The sequence below is a fragment of the Hyla sarda genome, unplaced genomic scaffold (assembly GCF_029499605.1).
Source record: "Hyla sarda isolate aHylSar1 unplaced genomic scaffold, aHylSar1.hap1 scaffold_1671, whole genome shotgun sequence".
Taxonomy (NCBI): domain Eukaryota; kingdom Metazoa; phylum Chordata; class Amphibia; order Anura; family Hylidae; genus Hyla; species Hyla sarda.
The window spans coordinates 51,213-76,554 of NW_026608311.1; the positions used below are offsets into that span (position 1 = coordinate 51,213).

Consider the following 25,342-nt stretch of genomic DNA (forward strand, 5'->3'; position numbering starts at 1 on the left):
GCAGAAAAAAGCATTAGCTATGTGGAATTTACATTTATGGAAAACAGTATTTGATGTATTGTAAACATTTTTTGTGATGTATTTAAGTTTTTGAGTTTTTTCAATAAAAATGTAAAAAAAAAAAAAAAAAAAAAAAATCTGTTCTTATCAGTTTAATATCTGATACGTCCCCTATCTGGGGACCATATATTAAATGGATTTTTGAGAACGGGGGCCGATTTCGAAGCTTGCTTCCGTCGCCCTATGCATTGACCCGATATGGCAGTATCTTCGGGTACAGTGCACCACCCCCTTACAGGGTTAAAAAGAAAGATTCCTACTTTCATTGCTACCTGCTTGCTGGCTAGCCAGCTAGCCAGCCCTGTGGGCCTTGCTGCTGCTGCAGCCAAAAAACAAAAGGTGGTGCTGCTGCTGCTTCTGCTGCTTCTGCTTCTGCTTGTGTCTGGCCCCTGTTGGAGCGTCCAGGCACAGGACTTCTGCTGCTGCTGACTAAATGGCCTCCTTAATTGGATCATTTGAGTAGCCAGCACACCTGTGCAGGTAGGGCATGACATGATAGGCAGCTGCCTTGATAGCGGGTGGGTGCTGAATGTTCCTAATTGACAAAATAAGATTAATGCTTATGAAGAAATATAAAATCTCATCCCTTCCCCAATATCGCGCCACACCCCTACCCCTTAATTCCCTGGTTGAACTTGATGGACATATGTCTTTTTTCGACCGTACTAACTATGTAACTATGTAACATAACATGGGGGGGGGGGGTCTCCTGGCTGTTCACACAGGTGTGTCATTGCTGTACATTGACCATGCATTGCTTCTGTGGTATTGCAAAGGCAAAGACAAATGCTTCCAGCCATCCATTGCACTAATGGATTGGTCATCAGCTGGCTGTCTATGTCCCGCATCAATATAGACCAAAGTACAGAGGGTTAGGCTATGCTATTGTGCACCTACCTGATGCATCAGAAGGTGCGAGGCCCTTGCTAAATTCTGTGCACAGACTTTGAGATCTATGCTTTAGACTGTATCTAAACCTGCTCCAACATGGACTGACATTCTGGCCTACTTTCAGCCGATGCGACTTGTCTGTCGCTGAACAGTCGCTTTTTATGTATTCAGCACCTATGTATAATGTTGTAAAAATGCTCTAGAAGCTAAAGTCGCAGAAATGTCACACATATTTGGCCTGCAACTTTCTGTGCGACAAATTCAGACAGGAAAAATCAGTATAAATCCTTAGAAAATTATCCCCCAGTGTCTCCATCTGCTGGCGGTATTGAATAAGCATTGCTGCACTGATGGGGTATGCATTAGACGAAAAAAAAGAAGAAAAAGAAGAATAATACGCCCAGAAAAGAGGCGAAAAGGAGAAAAACGTAAAAAAACGTGAAAAAAAAGTAAGAGGAAGAGAAGGGAAAAAAAGGTGGAAATGGGTTTAAAAGTGATTTCGGCGGAGAAATATATATATATATATATATATATATATATATATATATATATATATATGCGCACACACACACATAGATATAAACGTATTCTCCGTTGAGATATTGCAGCCGCTGCTGTGTCCAGGCCCAGGAGCCTTAGCACTGTGCTGTGATGTCACTCAATACCACTGACATCACTAGGTGTAAACAACATCTCTCCTTTGCTGTGTATGTGACTATGGAGCTGTTTGGTGATGTCGTCTATTACGGCCTTCATAGAAGCAACAGGAGATTGTTGCATCCATCTTGAACCCTCAGAACTACAGTGCTATGATGTCACTCACTTCCACAGGCCTTGCAGAGTGTAAACAACAACAACCCAGCTTTGTTGTGTATGTAACCATAGGGATTTGTGATGTCACCTAGAACCTTCACAGCAGCGACAGCTTTATGAGGAGCATCAGCACTGCTCTGCCTGAGCAGAACCATCACCGCCATAGGTTGTCAAATAACCCGGATTTAACCCACACAGGTAAGTCCAATGGGGTGCAGGCATGTCCTCTATGCTTACAGCTTCCCGTGGGTGTTGGTTTGATACCGTTTGGGGACAGCCAAGGAGGCATCTGCAGGCAACAAAGGTAGGTGTGTGCTTGTGTGTGTGTTTCCTATGCAGATCCTAAGCCCAGTGTCACATGCAAGTAGGAGGAGTAAGAAGGGTTCCTGGCAAATCCGGGTTATGGATTGCATTTAAAAAGGCCCCGTGGGAGTGCAATGGGCCCCTGTCTTGCTGCTTAGCAATAATGGTATGGGTTTAGGTTCTGCTGTGTGTACTGGTGGTTGACTGCCCCCCAGCCCAGAGTGTGCATGGAAAATTGTCTGGCAGCCTCCCTGACAGCAAGCAGTGATAGTGCCCATGAAGGGGACCTTGTTGGGCCCGCCCCTTTCACGGTTATCGCTTCTCGGCCTTTTGGCTAAGATCAAGTGTAGTATCTGTTCTTATCAGTTTAATATCTGATACGTCCCCTATCTGGGGACCATATATTAAATGGATTTTTGAGAACGGGGGCCGATTTCGAAGCTTGCTTCCGTCGCCCTATGCATTGACCCGATATGGCAGTATCTTCGGGTACAGTGCACCACCCCCTTACAGGGTTAAAAAGAAAGATTCCTACTTTCATTGCTACCTGCTTGCTGGCTAGCCAGCTAGCCAGCCCTGTGGGCCTTGCTGCTGCTGCAGCCAAAAAACAAAAGGTGGTGCTGCTGCTGCTTCTGCTGCTTCTGCTTCTGCTTGTGTCTGGCCCCTGTTGGAGCGTCCAGGCACAGGACTTCTGCTGCTGCTGACTAAATGGCCTCCTTAATTGGATCATTTGAGTAGCCAGCACACCTGTGCAGGTAGGGCATGACATGATAGGCAGCTGCCTTGATAGCGGGTGGGTGCTGAATGTTCCTAATTGACAAAATAAGATTAATGCTTATGAAGAAATATAAAATCTCATCCCTTCCCCAATATCGCGCCACACCCCTACCCCTTAATTCCCTGGTTGAACTTGATGGACATATGTCTTTTTTCGACCGTACTAACTATGTAACTATGTAACATAACATGGGGGGGGGGGGTCTCCTGGCTGTTCACACAGGTGTGTCATTGCTGTACATTGACCATGCATTGCTTCTGTGGTATTGCAAAGGCAAAGACAAATGCTTCCAGCCATCCATTGCACTAATGGATTGGTCATCAGCTGGCTGTCTATGTCCCGCATCAATATAGACCAAAGTACAGAGGGTTAGGCTATGCTATTGTGCACCTACCTGATGCATCAGAAGGTGCGAGGCCCTTGCTAAATTCTGTGCACAGACTTTGAGATCTATGCTTTAGACTGTATCTAAACCTGCTCCAACATGGACTGACATTCTGGCCTACTTTCAGCCGATGCGACTTGTCTGTCGCTGAACAGTCGCTTTTTATGTATTCAGCACCTATGTATAATGTTGTAAAAATGCTCTAGAAGCTAAAGTCGCAGAAATGTCACACATATTTGGCCTGCAACTTTCTGTGCGACAAATTCAGACAGGAAAAATCAGTATAAATCCTTAGAAAATTATCCCCCAGTGTCTCCATCTGCTGGCGGTATTGAATAAGCATTGCTGCACTGATGGGGTATGCATTAGACGAAAAAAAAGAAGAAAAAGAAGAATAATACGCCCAGAAAAGAGGCGAAAAGGAGAAAAACGTAAAAAAACGTGAAAAAAAAGTAAGAGGAAGAGAAGGGAAAAAAAGGTGGAAATGGGTTTAAAAGTGATTTCGGCGGAGAAATATATATATATATATATATATATATATATATATATATATATATGCGCACACACACACATAGATATAAACGTATTCTCCGTTGAGATATTGCAGCCGCTGCTGTGTCCAGGCCCAGGAGCCTTAGCACTGTGCTGTGATGTCACTCAATACCACTGACATCACTAGGTGTAAACAACATCTCTCCTTTGCTGTGTATGTGACTATGGAGCTGTTTGGTGATGTCGTCTATTACGGCCTTCATAGAAGCAACAGGAGATTGTTGCATCCATCTTGAACCCTCAGAACTACAGTGCTATGATGTCACTCACTTCCACAGGCCTTGCAGAGTGTAAACAACAACAACCCAGCTTTGTTGTGTATGTAACCATAGGGATTTGTGATGTCACCTAGAACCTTCACAGCAGCGACAGCTTTATGAGGAGCATCAGCACTGCTCTGCCTGAGCAGAACCATCACCGCCATAGGTTGTCAAATAACCCGGATTTAACCCACACAGGTAAGTCCAATGGGGTGCAGGCATGTCCTCTATGCTTACAGCTTCCCGTGGGTGTTGGTTTGATACCGTTTGGGGACAGCCAAGGAGGCATCTGCAGGCAACAAAGGTAGGTGTGTGCTTGTGTGTGTGTTTCCTATGCAGATCCTAAGCCCAGTGTCACATGCAAGTAGGAGGAGTAAGAAGGGTTCCTGGCAAATCCGGGTTATGGATTGCATTTAAAAAGGCCCCGTGGGAGTGCAATGGGCCCCTGTCTTGCTGCTTAGCAATAATGGTATGGGTTTAGGTTCTGCTGTGTGTACTGGTGGTTGACTGCCCCCCAGCCCAGAGTGTGCATGGAAAATTGTCTGGCAGCCTCCCTGACAGCAAGCAGTGATAGTGCCCATGAAGGGGACCTTGTTGGGCCCGCCCCTTTCACGGTTATCGCTTCTCGGCCTTTTGGCTAAGATCAAGTGTAGTATCTGTTCTTATCAGTTTAATATCTGATACGTCCCCTATCTGGGGACCATATATTAAATGGATTTTTGAGAACGGGGGCCGATTTCGAAGCTTGCTTCCGTCGCCCTATGCATTGACCCGATATGGCAGTATCTTCGGGTACAGTGCACCACCCCCTTACAGGGTTAAAAAGAAAGATTCCTACTTTCATTGCTACCTGCTTGCTGGCTAGCCAGCTAGCCAGCCCTGTGGGCCTTGCTGCTGCTGCAGCCAAAAAACAAAAGGTGGTGCTGCTGCTGCTTCTGCTGCTTCTGCTTCTGCTTGTGTCTGGCCCCTGTTGGAGCGTCCAGGCACAGGACTTCTGCTGCTGCTGACTAAATGGCCTCCTTAATTGGATCATTTGAGTAGCCAGCACACCTGTGCAGGTAGGGCATGACATGATAGGCAGCTGCCTTGATAGCGGGTGGGTGCTGAATGTTCCTAATTGACAAAATAAGATTAATGCTTATGAAGAAATATAAAATCTCATCCCTTCCCCAATATCGCGCCACACCCCTACCCCTTAATTCCCTGGTTGAACTTGATGGACATATGTCTTTTTTCGACCGTACTAACTATGTAACTATGTAACATAACATGGGGGGGGGGGGGTCTCCTGGCTGTTCACACAGGTGTGTCATTGCTGTACATTGACCATGCATTGCTTCTGTGGTATTGCAAAGGCAAAGACAAATGCTTCCAGCCATCCATTGCACTAATGGATTGGTCATCAGCTGGCTGTCTATGTCCCGCATCAATATAGACCAAAGTACAGAGGGTTAGGCTATGCTATTGTGCACCTACCTGATGCATCAGAAGGTGCGAGGCCCTTGCTAAATTCTGTGCACAGACTTTGAGATCTATGCTTTAGACTGTATCTAAACCTGCTCCAACATGGACTGACATTCTGGCCTACTTTCAGCCGATGCGACTTGTCTGTCGCTGAACAGTCGCTTTTTATGTATTCAGCACCTATGTATAATGTTGTAAAAATGCTCTAGAAGCTAAAGTCGCAGAAATGTCACACATATTTGGCCTGCAACTTTCTGTGCGACAAATTCAGACAGGAAAAATCAGTATAAATCCTTAGAAAATTATCCCCCAGTGTCTCCATCTGCTGGCGGTATTGAATAAGCATTGCTGCACTGATGGGGTATGCATTAGACGAAAAAAAAGAAGAAAAAGAAGAATAATACGCCCAGAAAAGAGGCGAAAAGGAGAAAAACGTAAAAAAACGTGAAAAAAAAGTAAGAGGAAGAGAAGGGAAAAAAAGGTGGAAATGGGTTAAAAGTGATTTCGGCGGAGAATATATATATATATATATATATATATATATATATATATATATATATGCGCACACACACACATAGATATAAACGTATTCTCCGTTGAGATATTGCAGCCGCTGCTGTGTCCAGGCCCAGGAGCCTTAGCACTGTGCTGTGATGTCACTCAATACCACTGACATCACTAGGTGTAAACAACATCTCTCCTTTGCTGTGTATGTGACTATGGAGCTGTTTGGTGATGTCGTCTATTACGGCCTTCATAGAAGCAACAGGAGATTGTTGCATCCATCTTGAACCCTCAGAACTACAGTGCTATGATGTCACTCACTTCCACAGGCCTTGCAGAGTGTAAACAACAACAACCCAGCTTTGTTGTGTATGTAACCATAGGGATTTGTGATGTCACCTAGAACCTTCACAGCAGCGACAGCTTTATGAGGAGCATCAGCACTGCTCTGCCTGAGCAGAACCATCACCGCCATAGGTTGTCAAATAACCCGGATTTAACCCACACAGGTAAGTCCAATGGGGTGCAGGCATGTCCTCTATGCTTACAGCTTCCCGTGGGTGTTGGTTTGATACCGTTTGGGGACAGCCAAGGAGGCATCTGCAGGCAACAAAGGTAGGTGTGTGCTTGTGTGTGTGTTTCCTATGCAGATCCTAAGCCCAGTGTCACATGCAAGTAGGAGGAGTAAGAAGGGTTCCTGGCAAATCCGGGTTATGGATTGCATTTAAAAAGGCCCCGTGGGAGTGCAATGGGCCCCTGTCTTGCTGCTTAGCAATAATGGTATGGGTTTAGGTTCTGCTGTGTGTACTGGTGGTTGACTGCCCCCCAGCCCAGAGTGTGCATGGAAAATTGTCTGGCAGCCTCCCTGACAGCAAGCAGTGATAGTGCCCATGAAGGGGACCTTGTTGGGCCCGCCCCTTTCACGGTTATCGCTTCTCGGCCTTTTGGCTAAGATCAAGTGTAGTATCTGTTCTTATCAGTTTAATATCTGATACGTCCCCTATCTGGGGACCATATATTAAATGGATTTTTGAGAACGGGGGCCGATTTCGAAGCTTGCTTCCGTCGCCCTATGCATTGACCCGATATGGCAGTATCTTCGGGTACAGTGCACCACCCCCTTACAGGGTTAAAAAGAAAGATTCCTACTTTCATTGCTACCTGCTTGCTGGCTAGCCAGCTAGCCAGCCCTGTGGGCCTTGCTGCTGCTGCAGCCAAAAAACAAAAGGTGGTGCTGCTGCTGCTTCTGCTGCTTCTGCTTCTGCTTGTGTCTGGCCCCTGTTGGAGCGTCCAGGCACAGGACTTCTGCTGCTGCTGACTAAATGGCCTCCTTAATTGGATCATTTGAGTAGCCAGCACACCTGTGCAGGTAGGGCATGACATGATAGGCAGCTGCCTTGATAGCGGGTGGGTGCTGAATGTTCCTAATTGACAAAATAAGATTAATGCTTATGAAGAAATATAAAATCTCATCCCTTCCCCAATATCGCGCCACACCCCTACCCCTTAATTCCCTGGTTGAACTTGATGGACATATGTCTTTTTTCGACCGTACTAACTATGTAACTATGTAACATAACATGGGGGGGGGGGGTCTCCTGGCTGTTCACACAGGTGTGTCATTGCTGTACATTGACCATGCATTGCTTCTGTGGTATTGCAAAGGCAAAGACAAATGCTTCCAGCCATCCATTGCACTAATGGATTGGTCATCAGCTGGCTGTCTATGTCCCGCATCAATATAGACCAAAGTACAGAGGGTTAGGCTATGCTATTGTGCACCTACCTGATGCATCAGAAGGTGCGAGGCCCTTGCTAAATTCTGTGCACAGACTTTGAGATCTATGCTTTAGACTGTATCTAAACCTGCTCCAACATGGACTGACATTCTGGCCTACTTTCAGCCGATGCGACTTGTCTGTCGCTGAACAGTCGCTTTTTATGTATTCAGCACCTATGTATAATGTTGTAAAAATGCTCTAGAAGCTAAAGTCGCAGAAATGTCACACATATTTGGCCTGCAACTTTCTGTGCGACAAATTCAGACAGGAAAAATCAGTATAAATCCTTAGAAAATTATCCCCCAGTGTCTCCATCTGCTGGCGGTATTGAATAAGCATTGCTGCACTGATGGGGTATGCATTAGACGAAAAAAAAGAAGAAAAAGAAGAATAATACGCCCAGAAAAGAGGCGAAAAGGAGAAAAACGTAAAAAAACGTGAAAAAAAAGTAAGAGGAAGAGAAGGGAAAAAAAGGTGGAAATGGGTTTAAAAGTGATTTCGGCGGAGAAATATATATATATATATATATATATATATATATATATATATATATATATGCGCACACACACACATAGATATAAACGTATTCTCCGTTGAGATATTGCAGCCGCTGCTGTGTCCAGGCCCAGGAGCCTTAGCACTGTGCTGTGATGTCACTCAATACCACTGACATCACTAGGTGTAAACAACATCTCTCCTTTGCTGTGTATGTGACTATGGAGCTGTTTGGTGATGTCGTCTATTACGGCCTTCATAGAAGCAACAGGAGATTGTTGCATCCATCTTGAACCCTCAGAACTACAGTGCTATGATGTCACTCACTTCCACAGGCCTTGCAGAGTGTAAACAACAACAACCCAGCTTTGTTGTGTATGTAACCATAGGGATTTGTGATGTCACCTAGAACCTTCACAGCAGCGACAGCTTTATGAGGAGCATCAGCACTGCTCTGCCTGAGCAGAACCATCACCGCCATAGGTTGTCAAATAACCCGGATTTAACCCACACAGGTAAGTCCAATGGGGTGCAGGCATGTCCTCTATGCTTACAGCTTCCCGTGGGTGTTGGTTTGATACCGTTTGGGGACAGCCAAGGAGGCATCTGCAGGCAACAAAGGTAGGTGTGTGCTTGTGTGTGTGTTTCCTATGCAGATCCTAAGCCCAGTGTCACATGCAAGTAGGAGGAGTAAGAAGGGTTCCTGGCAAATCCGGGTTATGGATTGCATTTAAAAAGGCCCCGTGGGAGTGCAATGGGCCCCTGTCTTGCTGCTTAGCAATAATGGTATGGGTTTAGGTTCTGCTGTGTGTACTGGTGGTTGACTGCCCCCCAGCCCAGAGTGTGCATGGAAAATTGTCTGGCAGCCTCCCTGACAGCAAGCAGTGATAGTGCCCATGAAGGGGACCTTGTTGGGCCCGCCCCTTTCACGGTTATCGCTTCTCGGCCTTTTGGCTAAGATCAAGTGTAGTATCTGTTCTTATCAGTTTAATATCTGATACGTCCCCTATCTGGGGACCATATATTAAATGGATTTTTGAGAACGGGGGCCGATTTCGAAGCTTGCTTCCGTCGCCCTATGCATTGACCCGATATGGCAGTATCTTCGGGTACAGTGCACCACCCCCTTACAGGGTTAAAAAGAAAGATTCCTACTTTCATTGCTACCTGCTTGCTGGCTAGCCAGCTAGCCAGCCCTGTGGGCCTTGCTGCTGCTGCAGCCAAAAAACAAAAGGTGGTGCTGCTGCTGCTTCTGCTGCTTCTGCTTCTGCTTGTGTCTGGCCCCTGTTGGAGCGTCCAGGCACAGGACTTCTGCTGCTGCTGACTAAATGGCCTCCTTAATTGGATCATTTGAGTAGCCAGCACACCTGTGCAGGTAGGGCATGACATGATAGGCAGCTGCCTTGATAGCGGGTGGGTGCTGAATGTTCCTAATTGACAAAATAAGATTAATGCTTATGAAGAAATATAAAATCTCATCCCTTCCCCAATATCGCGCCACACCCCTACCCCTTAATTCCCTGGTTGAACTTGATGGACATATGTCTTTTTTCGACCGTACTAACTATGTAACTATGTAACATAACATGGGGGGGGGGGGTCTCCTGGCTGTTCACACAGGTGTGTCATTGCTGTACATTGACCATGCATTGCTTCTGTGGTATTGCAAAGGCAAAGACAAATGCTTCCAGCCATCCATTGCACTAATGGATTGGTCATCAGCTGGCTGTCTATGTCCCGCATCAATATAGACCAAAGTACAGAGGGTTAGGCTATGCTATTGTGCACCTACCTGATGCATCAGAAGGTGCGAGGCCCTTGCTAAATTCTGTGCACAGACTTTGAGATCTATGCTTTAGACTGTATCTAAACCTGCTCCAACATGGACTGACATTCTGGCCTACTTTCAGCCGATGCGACTTGTCTGTCGCTGAACAGTCGCTTTTTATGTATTCAGCACCTATGTATAATGTTGTAAAAATGCTCTAGAAGCTAAAGTCGCAGAAATGTCACACATATTTGGCCTGCAACTTTCTGTGCGACAAATTCAGACAGGAAAAATCAGTATAAATCCTTAGAAAATTATCCCCCAGTGTCTCCATCTGCTGGCGGTATTGAATAAGCATTGCTGCACTGATGGGGTATGCATTAGACGAAAAAAAAGAAGAAAAAGAAGAATAATACGCCCAGAAAAGAGGCGAAAAGGAGAAAAACGTAAAAAAACGTGAAAAAAAAGTAAGAGGAAGAGAAGGGAAAAAAAGGTGGAAATGGGTTTAAAAGTGATTTCGGCGGAGAAATATATATATATATATATATATATATATATATATATATATATGCGCACACACACACATAGATATAAACGTATTCTCCGTTGAGATATTGCAGCCGCTGCTGTGTCCAGGCCCAGGAGCCTTAGCACTGTGCTGTGATGTCACTCAATACCACTGACATCACTAGGTGTAAACAACATCTCTCCTTTGCTGTGTATGTGACTATGGAGCTGTTTGGTGATGTCGTCTATTACGGCCTTCATAGAAGCAACAGGAGATTGTTGCATCCATCTTGAACCCTCAGAACTACAGTGCTATGATGTCACTCACTTCCACAGGCCTTGCAGAGTGTAAACAACAACAACCCAGCTTTGTTGTGTATGTAACCATAGGGATTTGTGATGTCACCTAGAACCTTCACAGCAGCGACAGCTTTATGAGGAGCATCAGCACTGCTCTGCCTGAGCAGAACCATCACCGCCATAGGTTGTCAAATAACCCGGATTTAACCCACACAGGTAAGTCCAATGGGGTGCAGGCATGTCCTCTATGCTTACAGCTTCCCGTGGGTGTTGGTTTGATACCGTTTGGGGACAGCCAAGGAGGCATCTGCAGGCAACAAAGGTAGGTGTGTGCTTGTGTGTGTGTTTCCTATGCAGATCCTAAGCCCAGTGTCACATGCAAGTAGGAGGAGTAAGAAGGGTTCCTGGCAAATCCGGGTTATGGATTGCATTTAAAAAGGCCCCGTGGGAGTGCAATGGGCCCCTGTCTTGCTGCTTAGCAATAATGGTATGGGTTTAGGTTCTGCTGTGTGTACTGGTGGTTGACTGCCCCCCAGCCCAGAGTGTGCATGGAAAATTGTCTGGCAGCCTCCCTGACAGCAAGCAGTGATAGTGCCCATGAAGGGGACCTTGTTGGGCCCGCCCCTTTCACGGTTATCGCTTCTCGGCCTTTTGGCTAAGATCAAGTGTAGTATCTGTTCTTATCAGTTTAATATCTGATACGTCCCCTATCTGGGGACCATATATTAAATGGATTTTTGAGAACGGGGGCCGATTTCGAAGCTTGCTTCCGTCGCCCTATGCATTGACCCGATATGGCAGTATCTTCGGGTACAGTGCACCACCCCCTTACAGGGTTAAAAAGAAAGATTCCTACTTTCATTGCTACCTGCTTGCTGGCTAGCCAGCTAGCCAGCCCTGTGGGCCTTGCTGCTGCAGCCAAAAAACAAAAGGTGGTGCTGCTGCTGCTTCTGCTGCTTCTGCTTCTGCTTGTGTCTGGCCCCTGTTGGAGCGTCCAGGCACAGGACTTCTGCTGCTGCTGACTAAATGGCCTCCTTAATTGGATCATTTGAGTAGCCAGCACACCTGTGCAGGTAGGGCATGACATGATAGGCAGCTGCCTTGATAGCGGGTGGGTGCTGAATGTTCCTAATTGACAAAATAAGATTAATGCTTATGAAGAAATATAAAATCTCATCCCTTCCCCAATATCGCGCCACACCCCTACCCCTTAATTCCCTGGTTGAACTTGATGGACATATGTCTTTTTTCGACCGTACTAACTATGTAACTATGTAACATAACATGGGGGGGGGGGGTCTCCTGGCTGTTCACACAGGTGTGTCATTGCTGTACATTGACCATGCATTGCTTCTGTGGTATTGCAAAGGCAAAGACAAATGCTTCCAGCCATCCATTGCACTAATGGATTGGTCATCAGCTGGCTGTCTATGTCCCGCATCAATATAGACCAAAGTACAGAGGGTTAGGCTATGCTATTGTGCACCTACCTGATGCATCAGAAGGTGCGAGGCCCTTGCTAAATTCTGTGCACAGACTTTGAGATCTATGCTTTAGACTGTATCTAAACCTGCTCCAACATGGACTGACATTCTGGCCTACTTTCAGCCGATGCGACTTGTCTGTCGCTGAACAGTCGCTTTTTATGTATTCAGCACCTATGTATAATGTTGTAAAAATGCTCTAGAAGCTAAAGTCGCAGAAATGTCACACATATTTGGCCTGCAACTTTCTGTGCGACAAATTCAGACAGGAAAAATCAGTATAAATCCTTAGAAAATTATCCCCCAGTGTCTCCATCTGCTGGCGGTATTGAATAAGCATTGCTGCACTGATGGGGTATGCATTAGACGAAAAAAAAGAAGAAAAAGAAGAATAATACGCCCAGAAAAGAGGCGAAAAGGAGAAAAACGTAAAAAAACGTGAAAAAAAAGTAAGAGGAAGAGAAGGGAAAAAAAGGTGGAAATGGGTTTAAAAGTGATTTCGGCGGAGAAATATATATATATATATATATATATATATATATATATATATATATGCGCACACACACACATAGATATAAACGTATTCTCCGTTGAGATATTGCAGCCGCTGCTGTGTCCAGGCCCAGGAGCCTTAGCACTGTGCTGTGATGTCACTCAATACCACTGACATCACTAGGTGTAAACAACATCTCTCCTTTGCTGTGTATGTGACTATGGAGCTGTTTGGTGATGTCGTCTATTACGGCCTTCATAGAAGCAACAGGAGATTGTTGCATCCATCTTGAACCCTCAGAACTACAGTGCTATGATGTCACTCACTTCCACAGGCCTTGCAGAGTGTAAACAACAACAACCCAGCTTTGTTGTGTATGTAACCATAGGGATTTGTGATGTCACCTAGAACCTTCACAGCAGCGACAGCTTTATGAGGAGCATCAGCACTGCTCTGCCTGAGCAGAACCATCACCGCCATAGGTTGTCAAATAACCCGGATTTAACCCACACAGGTAAGTCCAATGGGGTGCAGGCATGTCCTCTATGCTTACAGCTTCCCGTGGGTGTTGGTTTGATACCGTTTGGGGACAGCCAAGGAGGCATCTGCAGGCAACAAAGGTAGGTGTGTGCTTGTGTGTGTGTTTCCTATGCAGATCCTAAGCCCAGTGTCACATGCAAGTAGGAGGAGTAAGAAGGGTTCCTGGCAAATCCGGGTTATGGATTGCATTTAAAAAGGCCCCGTGGGAGTGCAATGGGCCCCTGTCTTGCTGCTTAGCAATAATGGTATGGGTTTAGGTTCTGCTGTGTGTACTGGTGGTTGACTGCCCCCCAGCCCAGAGTGTGCATGGAAAATTGTCTGGCAGCCTCCCTGACAGCAAGCAGTGATAGTGCCCATGAAGGGGACCTTGTTGGGCCCGCCCCTTTCACGGTTATCGCTTCTCGGCCTTTTGGCTAAGATCAAGTGTAGTATCTGTTCTTATCAGTTTAATATCTGATACGTCCCCTATCTGGGGACCATATATTAAATGGATTTTTGAGAACGGGGGCCGATTTCGAAGCTTGCTTCCGTCGCCCTATGCATTGACCCGATATGGCAGTATCTTCGGGTACAGTGCACCACCCCCTTACAGGGTTAAAAAGAAAGATTCCTACTTTCATTGCTACCTGCTTGCTGGCTAGCCAGCTAGCCAGCCCTGTGGGCCTTGCTGCTGCAGCCAAAAAACAAAAGGTGGTGCTGCTGCTGCTTCTGCTTCTGCTTGTGTCTGGCCCCTGTTGGAGCGTCCAGGCACAGGACTTCTGCTGCTGCTGACTAAATGGCCTCCTTAATTGGATCATTTGAGTAGCCAGCACACCTGTGCAGGTAGGGCATGACATGATAGGCAGCTGCCTTGATAGCGGGTGGGTGCTGAATGTTCCTAATTGACAAAATAAGATTAATGCTTATGAAGAAATATAAAATCTCATCCCTTCCCCAATATCGCGCCACACCCCTACCCCTTAATTCCCTGGTTGAACTTGATGGACATATGTCTTTTTTCGACCGTACTAACTATGTAACTATGTAACATAACATGGGGGGGGGGGTCTCCTGGCTGTTCACACAGGTGTGTCATTGCTGTACATTGACCATGCATTGCTTCTGTGGTATTGCAAAGGCAAAGACAAATGCTTCCAGCCATCCATTGCACTAATGGATTGGTCATCAGCTGGCTGTCTATGTCCCGCATCAATATAGACCAAAGTACAGAGGGTTAGGCTATGCTATTGTGCACCTACCTGATGCATCAGAAGGTGCGAGGCCCTTGCTAAATTCTGTGCACAGACTTTGAGATCTATGCTTTAGACTGTATCTAAACCTGCTCCAACATGGACTGACATTCTGGCCTACTTTCAGCCGATGCGACTTGTCTGTCGCTGAACAGTCGCTTTTTATGTATTCAGCACCTATGTATAATGTTGTAAAAATGCTCTAGAAGCTAAAGTCGCAGAAATGTCACACATATTTGGCCTGCAACTTTCTGTGCGACAAATTCAGACAGGAAAAATCAGTATAAATCCTTAGAAAATTATCCCCCAGTGTCTCCATCTGCTGGCGGTATTGAATAAGCATTGCTGCACTGATGGGGTATGCATTAGACGAAAAAAAAGAAGAAAAAGAAGAATAATACGCCCAGAAAAGAGGCGAAAAGGAGAAAAACGTAAAAAAACGTGAAAAAAAAGTAAGAGGAAGAGAAGGGAAAAAAAGGTGGAAATGGGTTTAAAAGTGATTTCGGCGGAGAAATATATATATATATATATATATATATATATATATATATATATGCGCACACACACACATAGATATAAACGTATTCTCCGTTGAGATATTGCAGCCGCTGCTGTGTCCAGGCCCAGGAGCCTTAGCACTGTGCTGTGATGTCACTCAATACCACTGACATCACTAGGTGTAAACAACATCTCTCCTTTGCTGTGTATGTGACTATGGAGCTGTTTGGTGATGTCGTCTATTACGGCCTTCATAGAAGCAACAGGAGATTGTTGCATCCATCTTGAACCCTCAGAACTACAGTGCTATGATGTCACTCACTTCCACAGGCCTTGCAGAGTGTAAACAACAACAACCCAGCTTTGTTGTGTATGTAACCATAGGGATTTGTGATGTCACCTAGAACCTTCACAGCAGCGACAGCTTTATGAGGAGCATCAGCACTGCTCTGCCTGAGCAGAACCATCACCGCCATAGGTTGTCAAATAACCCGGATTTAACCCACACAGGTAAGTCCAATGGGGTGCAGGCATGTCCTCTATGCTTACAGCTTCCCGTGGGTGTTGGTTTGATACCGTTTGGGGACAGCCAAGGAGGCATCTGCAGGCAACAAAGGTAGGTGTGTGCTTGTGTGTGTGTTTCCTATGCAGATCCTAAGCCCAGTGTCACATGCAAGTAGGAGGAGTAAGAAGGGTTCCTGGCAAATCCGGGTTATGGATTGCATTTAAAAAGGCCCCGTGGGAGTGCAATGGGCCCCTGTCTTGCTGCTTAGCAATAATGGTATGGGTTTAGGTTCTGCTGTGTGTACTGGTGGTTGACTGCCCCCCAGCCCAGAGTGTGCATGGAAAATTGTCTGGCAGCCTCCCTGACAGCAAGCAGTGATAGTGCCCATGAAGGGGACCTTGTTGGGCCCGCCCCTTTCACGGTTATCGCTTCTCGGCCTTTTGGCTAAGATCAAGTGTAGTATCTGTTCTTATCAGTTTAATATCTGATACGTCCCCTATCTGGGGACCATATATTAAATGGATTTTTGAGAACGGGGGCCGATTTCGAAGCTTGCTTCCGTCGCCCTATGCATTGACCCGATATGGCAGTATCTTCGGGTACAGTGCACCACCCCCTTACAGGGTTAAAAAGAAAGATTCCTACTTTCATTGCTACCTGCTTGCTGGCTAGCCAGCTAGCCAGCCCTGTGGGCCTTGCTGCTGCTGCAGCCAAAAAACAAAAGGTGGTGCTGCTGCTGCTTCTGCTGCTTCTGCTTCTGCTTGTGTCTGGCCCCTGTTGGAGCGTCCAGGCACAGGACTTCTGCTGCTGCTGACTAAATGGCCTCCTTAATTGGATCATTTGAGTAGCCAGCACACCTGTGCAGGTAGGGCATGACATGATAGGCAGCTGCCTTGATAGCGGGTGGGTGCTGAATGTTCCTAATTGACAAAATAAGATTAATGCTTATGAAGAAATATAAAATCTCATCCCTTCCCCAATATCGCGCCACACCCCTACCCCTTAATTCCCTGGTTGAACTTGATGGACATATGTCTTTTTTCGACCGTACTAACTATGTAACTATGTAACATAACATGGGGGGGGGGGTCTCCTGGCTGTTCACACAGGTGTGTCATTGCTGTACATTGACCATGCATTGCTTCTGTGGTATTGCAAAGGCAAAGACAAATGCTTCCAGCCATCCATTGCACTAATGGATTGGTCATCAGCTGGCTGTCTATGTCCCGCATCAATATAGACCAAAGTACAGAGGGTTAGGCTATGCTATTGTGCACCTACCTGATGCATCAGAAGGTGCGAGGCCCTTGCTAAATTCTGTGCACAGACTTTGAGATCTATGCTTTAGACTGTATCTAAACCTGCTCCAACATGGACTGACATTCTGGCCTACTTTCAGCCGATGCGACTTGTCTGTCGCTGAACAGTCGCTTTTTATGTATTCAGCACCTATGTATAATGTTGTAAAAATGCTCTAGAAGCTAAAGTCGCAGAAATGTCACACATATTTGGCCTGCAACTTTCTGTGCGACAAATTCAGACAGGAAAAATCAGTATAAATCCTTAGAAAATTATCCCCCAGTGTCTCCATCTGCTGGCGGTATTGAATAAGCATTGCTGCACTGATGGGGTATGCATTAGACGAAAAAAAAGAAGAAAAAGAAGAATAATACGCCCAGAAAAGAGGCGAAAAGGAGAAAAACGTAAAAAAACGTGAAAAAAAAGTAAGAGGAAGAGAAGGGAAAAAAAGGTGGAAATGGGTTTAAAAGTGATTTCGGCGGAGAAATATATATATATATATATATATATATATATATATATATATGCGCACACACACACATAGATATAAACGTATTCTCCGTTGAGATATTGCAGCCGCTGCTGTGTCCAGGCCCAGGAGCCTTAGCACTGTGCTGTGATGTCACTCAATACCACTGACATCACTAGGTGTAAACAACATCTCTCCTTTGCTGTGTATGTGACTATGGAGCTGTTTGGTGATGTCGTCTATTACGGCCTTCATAGAAGCAACAGGAGATTGTTGCATCCATCTTGAACCCTCAGAACTACAGTGCTATGATGTCACTCACTTCCACAGGCCTTGCAGAGTGTAAACAACAACAACCCAGCTTTGTTGTGTATGTAACCATAGGGATTTGTGATGTCACCTAGAACCTTCACAGCAGCGACAGCTTTATGAGGAGCATCAGCACTGCTCTGCCTGAGCAGAACCATCACCGCCATAGGTTGTCAAATAACCCGGATTTAACCCACACAGGTAAGTCCAATGGGGTGCAGGCATGTCCTCTATGCTTACAGCTTCCCGTGGGTGTTGGTTTGATACCGTTTGGGGACAGCCAAGGAGGCATCTGCAGGCAACAAAGGTAGGTGTGTGCTTGTGTGTGTGTTTCCTATGCAGATCCTAAGCCCAGTGTCACATGCAAGTAGGAGGAGTAAGAAGGGTTCCTGGCAAATCCGGGTTATGGATTGCATTTAAAAAGGCCCCGTGGGAGTGCAATGGGCCCCTGTCTTGCTGCTTAGCAATAATGGTATGGGTTTAGGTTCTGCTGTGTGTACTGGTGGTTGACTGCCCCCCAGCCCAGAGTGTGCATGGAAAATTGTCTGGCAGCCTCCCTGACAGCAAGCAGTGATAGTGCCCATGAAGGGGACCTTGTTGGGCCCGCCCCTTTCACGGTTATCGCTTCTCGGCCTTTTGGCTAAGATCAAGTGTAGTATCTGTTCTTATCAGTTTAATATCTGATACGTCCCCTATCTGGGGACCATATATTAAATGGATTTTTGAGAACGGGGGCCGATTTCGAAGCTTGCTTCCGTCGCCCTATGCATTGACCCGATATGGCAGTATCTTCGGGTACAGTGCACCACCCCCTTACAGGGTTAAAAAGAAAGATTCCTACTTTCATTGCTACCTGCTTGCTGGCTAGCCAGCTAGCCAGCCCTGTGGGCCTTGCTGCTGCTGCAGCCAAAAAACAAAAGGTGGTGCTGCTGCTGCTTCTGCTGCTTCTGCTTCTGCTTGTGTCTGGCCCCTGTTGGAGCGTCCAGGCACAGGACTTCTGCTGCTGCTGACTAAATGGCCTCCTTAATTGGATCATTTGAGTAGCCAGCACACCTGTGCAGGTAGGGCATGACATGATAGGCAGCTGCCTTGATAGCGGGTGGGTGCTGAATGTTCCTAATTGACAAAATAAGATTAATGCTTATGAAGAAATATAAAATCTCATCCCTTCCCCAATATCGCGCCACACCCCTACCCCTTAATTCCCTGGTTGAACTTGATGGACATATGTCTTTTTTCGACCGTACTAACTATGTAACTATGTAACATAACATGGGGGGGGGGGTCTCCTGGCTGTTCACACAGGTGTGTCATTGCTGTACATTGACCATGCATTGCTTCTGTGGTATTGCAAAGGCAAAGACAAATGCTTCCAGCCATCCATTGCACTAATGGATTGGTCATCAGCTGGCTGTCTATGTCCCGCATCAATATAGACCAAAGTACAGAGGGTTAGGCTATGCTATTGTGCACCTACCTGATGCATCAGAAGGTGCGAGGCCCTTGCTAAATTCTGTGCACAGACTTTGAGATCTATGCTTTAGACTGTATCTAAACCTGCTCCAACATGGACTGACATTCTGGCCTACTTTCAGCCGATGCGACTTGTCTGTCGCTGAACAGTCGCTTTTTATGTATTCAGCACCTATGTATAATGTTGTAAAAATGCTCTAGAAGCTAAAGTCGCAGAAATGTCACACATATTTGGCCTGCAACTTTCTGTGCGACAAATTCAGACAGGAAAAATCAGTATAAATCCTTAGAAAATTATCCCCCAGTGTCTCCATCTGCTGGCGGTATTGAATAAGCATTGCTGCACTGATGGGGTATGCATTAGACGAAAAAAAAGAAGAAAAAGAAGAATAATACGCCCAGAAAAGAGGCGAAAAGGAGAAAAACGTAAAAAAACGTGAAAAAAAAGTAAGAGGAAGAGAAGGGAAAAAAAGGTGGAAATGGGTTTAAAAGTGATTTCGGCGGAGAAATATATATATATATATATATATATATATATATATATATATATATATATATGCGCACACACACACATAGATATAAACGTATTCTCCGTTGAGATATTGCAGCCGCTGCTGTGTCCAGGCCCAGGAGCCTTAGCACTGTGCTGTGATGTCACTCAATACCACTGACATCACTAGGTGTAAACAACATCTCTCCTTTGCTGTGTATGTGACTATGGAGCTGTTTGGTGATGTCGTCTATTACGGCCTTCATAGAAGCAACAGGAGATTGTTGCATCCATCTTGAACCCTCAGAACTACAGTGCTATGATGTCACTCACTTCCACAGGCCTTGCAGAGTGTAAACAACAACAACCCAGCTTTGTTGTGTATGTAACCATAGGGATTTGTGATGTCACCTAGAACCTTCACAGCAGCGACAGCTTTATGAGGAGCATCAGCACTGCTCTGCCTGAGCAGAACCATCACCGCCATAGGTTGTCAAATAACCCGGATTTAACCCACACAGGTAAGTCCAATGGGGTGCAGGCATGTCCTCTATGCTTACAGCTTCCCGTGGGTGTTGGTTTGATACCGTTTGGGGACAGCCAAGGAGGCATCTGCAGGCAACAAAGGTAGGTGTGTGCTTGTGTGTGTGTTTCCTATGCAGATCCTAAGCCCAGTGTCACATGCAAGTAGGAGGAGTAAGAAGGGTTCCTGGCAAATCCGGGTTATGGATTGCATTTAAAAAGGCCCCGTGGGAGTGCAATGGGCCCCTGTCTTGCTGCTTAGCAATAATGGTATGGGTTTAGGTTCTGCTGTGTGTACTGGTGGTTGACTGCCCCCCAGCCCAGAGTGTGCATGGAAAATTGTCTGGCAGCCTCCCTGACAGCAAGCAGTGATAGTGCCCATGAAGGGGACCTTGTTGGGCCCGCCCCTTTCACGGTTATCGCTTCTCGGCCTTTTGGCTAAGATCAAGTGTAGTATCTGTTCTTATCAGTTTAATATCTGATACGTCCCCTATCTGGGGACCATATATTAAATGGATTTTTGAGAACGGGGGCCGATTTCGAAGCTTGCTTCCGTCGCCCTATGCATTGACCCGATATGGCAGTATCTTCGGGTACAGTGCACCACCCCCTTACAGGGTTAAAAAGAAAGATTCCTACTTTCATTGCTACCTGCTTGCTGGCTAGCCAGCTAGCCAGCCCTGTGGGCCTTGCTGCTGCTGCAGCCAAAAAACAAAAGGTGGTGCTGCTGCTGCTTCTGCTGCTTCTGCTTCTGCTTGTGTCTGGCCCCTGTTGGAGCGTCCAGGCACAGGACTTCTGCTGCTGCTGACTAAATGGCCTCCTTAATTGGATCATTTGAGTAGCCAGCACACCTGTGCAGGTAGGGCATGACATGATAGGCAGCTGCCTTGATAGCGGGTGGGTGCTGAATGTTCCTAATTGACAAAATAAGATTAATGCTTATGAAGAAATATAAAATCTCATCCCTTCCCCAATATCGCGCCACACCCCTACCCCTTAATTCCCTGGTTGAACTTGATGGACATATGTCTTTTTTCGACCGTACTAACTATGTAACTATGTAACATAACATGGGGGGGGGGGTCTCCTGGCTGTTCACACAGGTGTGTCATTGCTGTACATTGACCATGCATTGCTTCTGTGGTATTGCAAAGGCAAAGACAAATGCTTCCAGCCATCCATTGCACTAATGGATTGGTCATCAGCTGGCTGTCTATGTCCCGCATCAATATAGACCAAAGTACAGAGGGTTAGGCTATGCTATTGTGCACCTACCTGATGCATCAGAAGGTGCGAGGCCCTTGCTAAATTCTGTGCACAGACTTTGAGATCTATGCTTTAGACTGTATCTAAACCTGCTCCAACATGGACTGACATTCTGGCCTACTTTCAGCCGATGCGACTTGTCTGTCGCTGAACAGTCGCTTTTTATATATTCAGCACCTATGTATAATGTTGTAAAAATGCTCTAGAAGCTAAAGTCGCAGAAATGTCACACATATTTGGCCTGCAACTTTCTGTGCGACAAATTCAGACAGGAAAAATCAGTATAAATCCTTAGAAAATTATCCCCCAGTGTCTCCATCTGCTGGCGGTATTGAATAAGCATTGCTGCACTGATGGGGTATGCATTAGACGAAAAAAAAGAAGAAAAAGAAGAATAATACGCCCAGAAAAGAGGCGAAAAGGAGAAAAACGTAAAAAAACGTGAAAAAAAAGTAAGAGGAAGAGAAGGGAAAAAAAGGTGGAAATGGGTTTAAAAGTGATTTCGGCGGAGAAATATATATATATATATATATATATATATATATATATATATGCGCACACACACACATAGATATAAACGTATTCTCCGTTGAGATATTGCAGCCGCTGCTGTGTCCAGGCCCAGGAGCCTTAGCACTGTGCTGTGATGTCACTCAATACCACTGACATCACTAGGTGTAAACAACATCTCTCCTTTGCTGTGTATGTGACTATGGAGCTGTTTGGTGATGTCGTCTATTACGGCCTTCATAGAAGCAACAGGAGATTGTTGCATCCATCTTGAACCCTCAGAACTACAGTGCTATGATGTCACTCACTTCCACAGGCCTTGCAGAGTGTAAACAACAACAACCCAGCTTTGTTGTGTATGTAACCATAGGGATTTGTGATGTCACCTAGAACCTTCACAGCAGCGACAGCTTTATGAGGAGCATCAGCACTGCTCTGCCTGAGCAGAACCATCACCGCCATAGGTTGTCAAATAACCCGGATTTAACCCACACAGGTAAGTCCAATGGGGTGCAGGCATGTCCTCTATGCTTACAGCTTCCCGTGGGTGTTGGTTTGATACCGTTTGGGGACAGCCAAGGAGGCATCTGCAGGCAACAAAGGTAGGTGTGTGCTTGTGTGTGTGTTTCCTATGCAGATCCTAAGCCCAGTGTCACATGCAAGTAGGAGGAGTAAGAAGGGTTCCTGGCAAATCCGGGTTATGGATTGCATTTAAAAAGGCCCCGTGGGAGTGCAATGGGCCCCTGTCTTGCTGCTTAGCAATAATGGTATGGGTTTAGGTTCTGCTGTGTGTACTGGTGGTTGACTGCCCCCCAGCCCAGAGTGTGAATGGAAAATTGTCTGGCAGCCTCCCTGACAGCAAGCAGTGATAGTGCCCATGAAGGGGACCTTGTTGGGCCCGCCCCTTTCACGGTTATCGCTTCTCGGCCTTTTGGCTAAGATCAAGTGTAGTATCTGTTCTTATCAGTTTAATATCTGATACGTCCCCTATCTGGGGACCATATATTAAATGGATTTTTGAGAACGGGGGCCGATTTCGAAGCTTGCTTCCGTCGCCCTATGCATTGACCCGATATGGCAGTATCTTCGGGTACAGTGCACCCCCCCCTTACAGGGTTAAAAAGAAAGATTCCTACTTTCATTGCTACCTGCTTGCTGGCTAGCCAGCTAGCCAGCCCTGTGGGCCTTGCTGCTGCTGCAGCCAAAAAACAAAAGGTGGTGCTGCTGCTGCTTCTGCTGCTTCTGCTTCTGCTTGTGTCTGGCCCCTGTTGGAGCGTCCAGGCACAGGACTTCTGCTGCTGCTGACTAAATGGCCTCCTTAATTGGATCATTTGAGTAGCCAGCACACCTGTGCAGGTAGGGCATGACATGATAGGCAGCTGCCTTGATAGCGGGTGGGTGCTGAATGTTCCTAATTGACAAAATAAGATTAATGCTTATGAAGAAATATAAAATCTCATCCCTTCCCCAATATCGCGCCACACCCCTACCCCTTAATTCCCTGGTTGAACTTGATGGACATATGTCTTTTTTCGACCGTACTAACTATGTAACTATGTAACATAACATGGGGGGGGGGTCTCCTGGCTGTTCACACAGGTGTGTCATTGCTGTACATTGACCATGCATTGCTTCTGTGGTATTGCAAAGGCAAAGACAAATGCTTCCAGCCATCCATTGCACTAATGGATTGGTCATCAGCTGGCTGTCTATGTCCCGCATCAATATAGACCAAAGTACAGAGGGTTAGGCTATGCTATTGTGCACCTACCTGATGCATCAGAAGGTGCGAGGCCCTTGCTAAATTCTGTGCACAGACTTTGAGATCTATGCTTTAGACTGTATCTAAACCTGCTCCAACATGGACTGACATTCTGGCCTACTTTCAGCCGATGCGACTTGTCTGTCGCTGAACAGTCGCTTTTTATGTATTCAGCACCTATGTATAATGTTGTAAAAATGCTCTAGAAGCTAAAGTCGCAGAAATGTCACACATATTTGGCCTGCAACTTTCTGTGCGACAAATTCAGACAGGAAAAATCAGTATAAATCCTTAGAAAATTATCCCCCAGTGTCTCCATCTGCTGGCGGTATTGAATAAGCATTGCTGCACTGATGGGGTATGCATTAGACGAAAAAAAAGAAGAAAAAGAAGAATAATACGCCCAGAAAAGAGGCGAAAAGGAGAAAAACGTAAAAAAACGTGAAAAAAAAGTAAGAGGAAGAGAAGGGAAAAAAAGGTGGAAATGGGTTTAAAAGTGATTTCGGCGGAGAAATATATATATATATATATATATATATATATATATATATATATATATATATATATGCGCACACACACACATAGATATAAACGTATTCTCCGTTGAGATATTGCAGCCGCTGCTGTGTCCAGGCCCAGGAGCCTTAGCACTGTGCTGTGATGTCACTCAATACCACTGACATCACTAGGTGTAAACAACATCTCTCCTTTGCTGTGTATGTGACTATGGAGCTGTTTGGTGATGTCGTCTATTACGGCCTTCATAGAAGCAACAGGAGATTGTTGCATCCATCTTGAACCCTCAGAACTACAGTGCTATGATGTCACTCACTTCCACAGGCCTTGCAGAGTGTAAACAACAACAACCCAGCTTTGTTGTGTATGTAACCATAGGGATTTGTGATGTCACCTAGAACCTTCACAGCAGCGACAGCTTTATGAGGAGCATCAGCACTGCTCTGCCTGAGCAGAACCATCACCGCCATAGGTTGTCAAATAACCCGGATTTAACCCACACAGGTAAGTCCAATGGGGTGCAGGCATGTCCTCTATGCTTACAGCTTCCCGTGGGTGTTGGTTTGATACCGTTTGGGGACAGCCAAGGAGGCATCTGCAGGCAACAAAGGTAGGTGTGTGCTTGTGTGTGTGTTTCCTATGCAGATCCTAAGCCCAGTGTCACATGCAAGTAGGAGGAGTAAGAAGGGTTCCTGGCAAATCCGGGTTATGGATTGCATTTAAAAAGGCCCCGTGGGAGTGCAATGGGCCCCTGTCTTGCTGCTTAGCAATAATGGTATGGGTTTAGGTTCTGCTGTGTGTACTGGTGGTTGACTGCCCCCCAGCCCAGAGTGTGCATGGAAAATTGTCTGGCAGCCTCCCTGACAGCAAGCAGTGATAGTGCCCATGAAGGGGACCTTGTTGGGCCCGCCCCTTTCACGGTTATCGCTTCTCGGCCTTTTGGCTAAGATCAAGTGTAGTATCTGTTCTTATCAGTTTAATATCTGATACGTCCCCTATCTGGGGACCATATATTAAATGGATTTTTGAGAACGGGGGCCGATTTCGAAGCTTGCTTCCGTCGCCCTATGCATTGACCCGATATGGCAGTATCTTCGGGTACAGTGCACCACCCCC

The 25,342-nt window shown here is 45.9% G+C and overlaps 12 non-coding genes across 12 annotated transcripts; all 12 read left to right on the plus strand.

Moving 5' to 3' along the window:
• The first annotated feature begins 91 nt into the window (after positions 1 to 91).
• On the plus strand, positions 92 to 290 carry LOC130311785 (U2 spliceosomal RNA). The gene has a single exon (XR_008860073.1). It is a non-coding gene; the product is annotated as a U2 spliceosomal RNA (small nuclear RNA).
• A 2,091-nt stretch (positions 291 to 2,381) lies between these two features.
• LOC130311771 (U2 spliceosomal RNA) lies at positions 2,382 to 2,572 on the plus strand. Its single transcript, XR_008860062.1, has one exon. It is a non-coding gene; the product is annotated as a U2 spliceosomal RNA (small nuclear RNA).
• A 2,087-nt stretch (positions 2,573 to 4,659) lies between these two features.
• Positions 4,660 to 4,850, plus strand: LOC130311772 (U2 spliceosomal RNA). The gene has a single exon (XR_008860063.1). It is a non-coding gene; the product is annotated as a U2 spliceosomal RNA (small nuclear RNA).
• Positions 4,851 to 6,938: 2,088 nt separating this feature from the next.
• On the plus strand, positions 6,939 to 7,129 carry LOC130311773 (U2 spliceosomal RNA). Its single transcript, XR_008860064.1, has one exon. It is a non-coding gene; the product is annotated as a U2 spliceosomal RNA (small nuclear RNA).
• A 2,091-nt stretch (positions 7,130 to 9,220) lies between these two features.
• LOC130311774 (U2 spliceosomal RNA) lies at positions 9,221 to 9,411 on the plus strand. Its single transcript, XR_008860065.1, has one exon. It is a non-coding gene; the product is annotated as a U2 spliceosomal RNA (small nuclear RNA).
• A 2,085-nt stretch (positions 9,412 to 11,496) lies between these two features.
• LOC130311776 (U2 spliceosomal RNA) lies at positions 11,497 to 11,687 on the plus strand. Its single transcript, XR_008860066.1, has one exon. It is a non-coding gene; the product is annotated as a U2 spliceosomal RNA (small nuclear RNA).
• Positions 11,688 to 13,771: 2,084 nt separating this feature from the next.
• On the plus strand, positions 13,772 to 13,962 carry LOC130311777 (U2 spliceosomal RNA). Its single transcript, XR_008860067.1, has one exon. It is a non-coding gene; the product is annotated as a U2 spliceosomal RNA (small nuclear RNA).
• A 2,072-nt stretch (positions 13,963 to 16,034) lies between these two features.
• Positions 16,035 to 16,225, plus strand: LOC130311778 (U2 spliceosomal RNA). Its single transcript, XR_008860068.1, has one exon. It is a non-coding gene; the product is annotated as a U2 spliceosomal RNA (small nuclear RNA).
• Positions 16,226 to 18,307: 2,082 nt separating this feature from the next.
• Positions 18,308 to 18,498, plus strand: LOC130311779 (U2 spliceosomal RNA). The gene has a single exon (XR_008860069.1). It is a non-coding gene; the product is annotated as a U2 spliceosomal RNA (small nuclear RNA).
• A 2,092-nt stretch (positions 18,499 to 20,590) lies between these two features.
• Positions 20,591 to 20,781, plus strand: LOC130311780 (U2 spliceosomal RNA). The gene has a single exon (XR_008860070.1). It is a non-coding gene; the product is annotated as a U2 spliceosomal RNA (small nuclear RNA).
• A 2,082-nt stretch (positions 20,782 to 22,863) lies between these two features.
• Positions 22,864 to 23,054, plus strand: LOC130311759 (U2 spliceosomal RNA). Its single transcript, XR_008860050.1, has one exon. It is a non-coding gene; the product is annotated as a U2 spliceosomal RNA (small nuclear RNA).
• A 2,095-nt stretch (positions 23,055 to 25,149) lies between these two features.
• Positions 25,150 to 25,340, plus strand: LOC130311781 (U2 spliceosomal RNA). Its single transcript, XR_008860071.1, has one exon. It is a non-coding gene; the product is annotated as a U2 spliceosomal RNA (small nuclear RNA).
• The last annotated feature ends 2 nt before the right edge of the window (positions 25,341 to 25,342 follow it).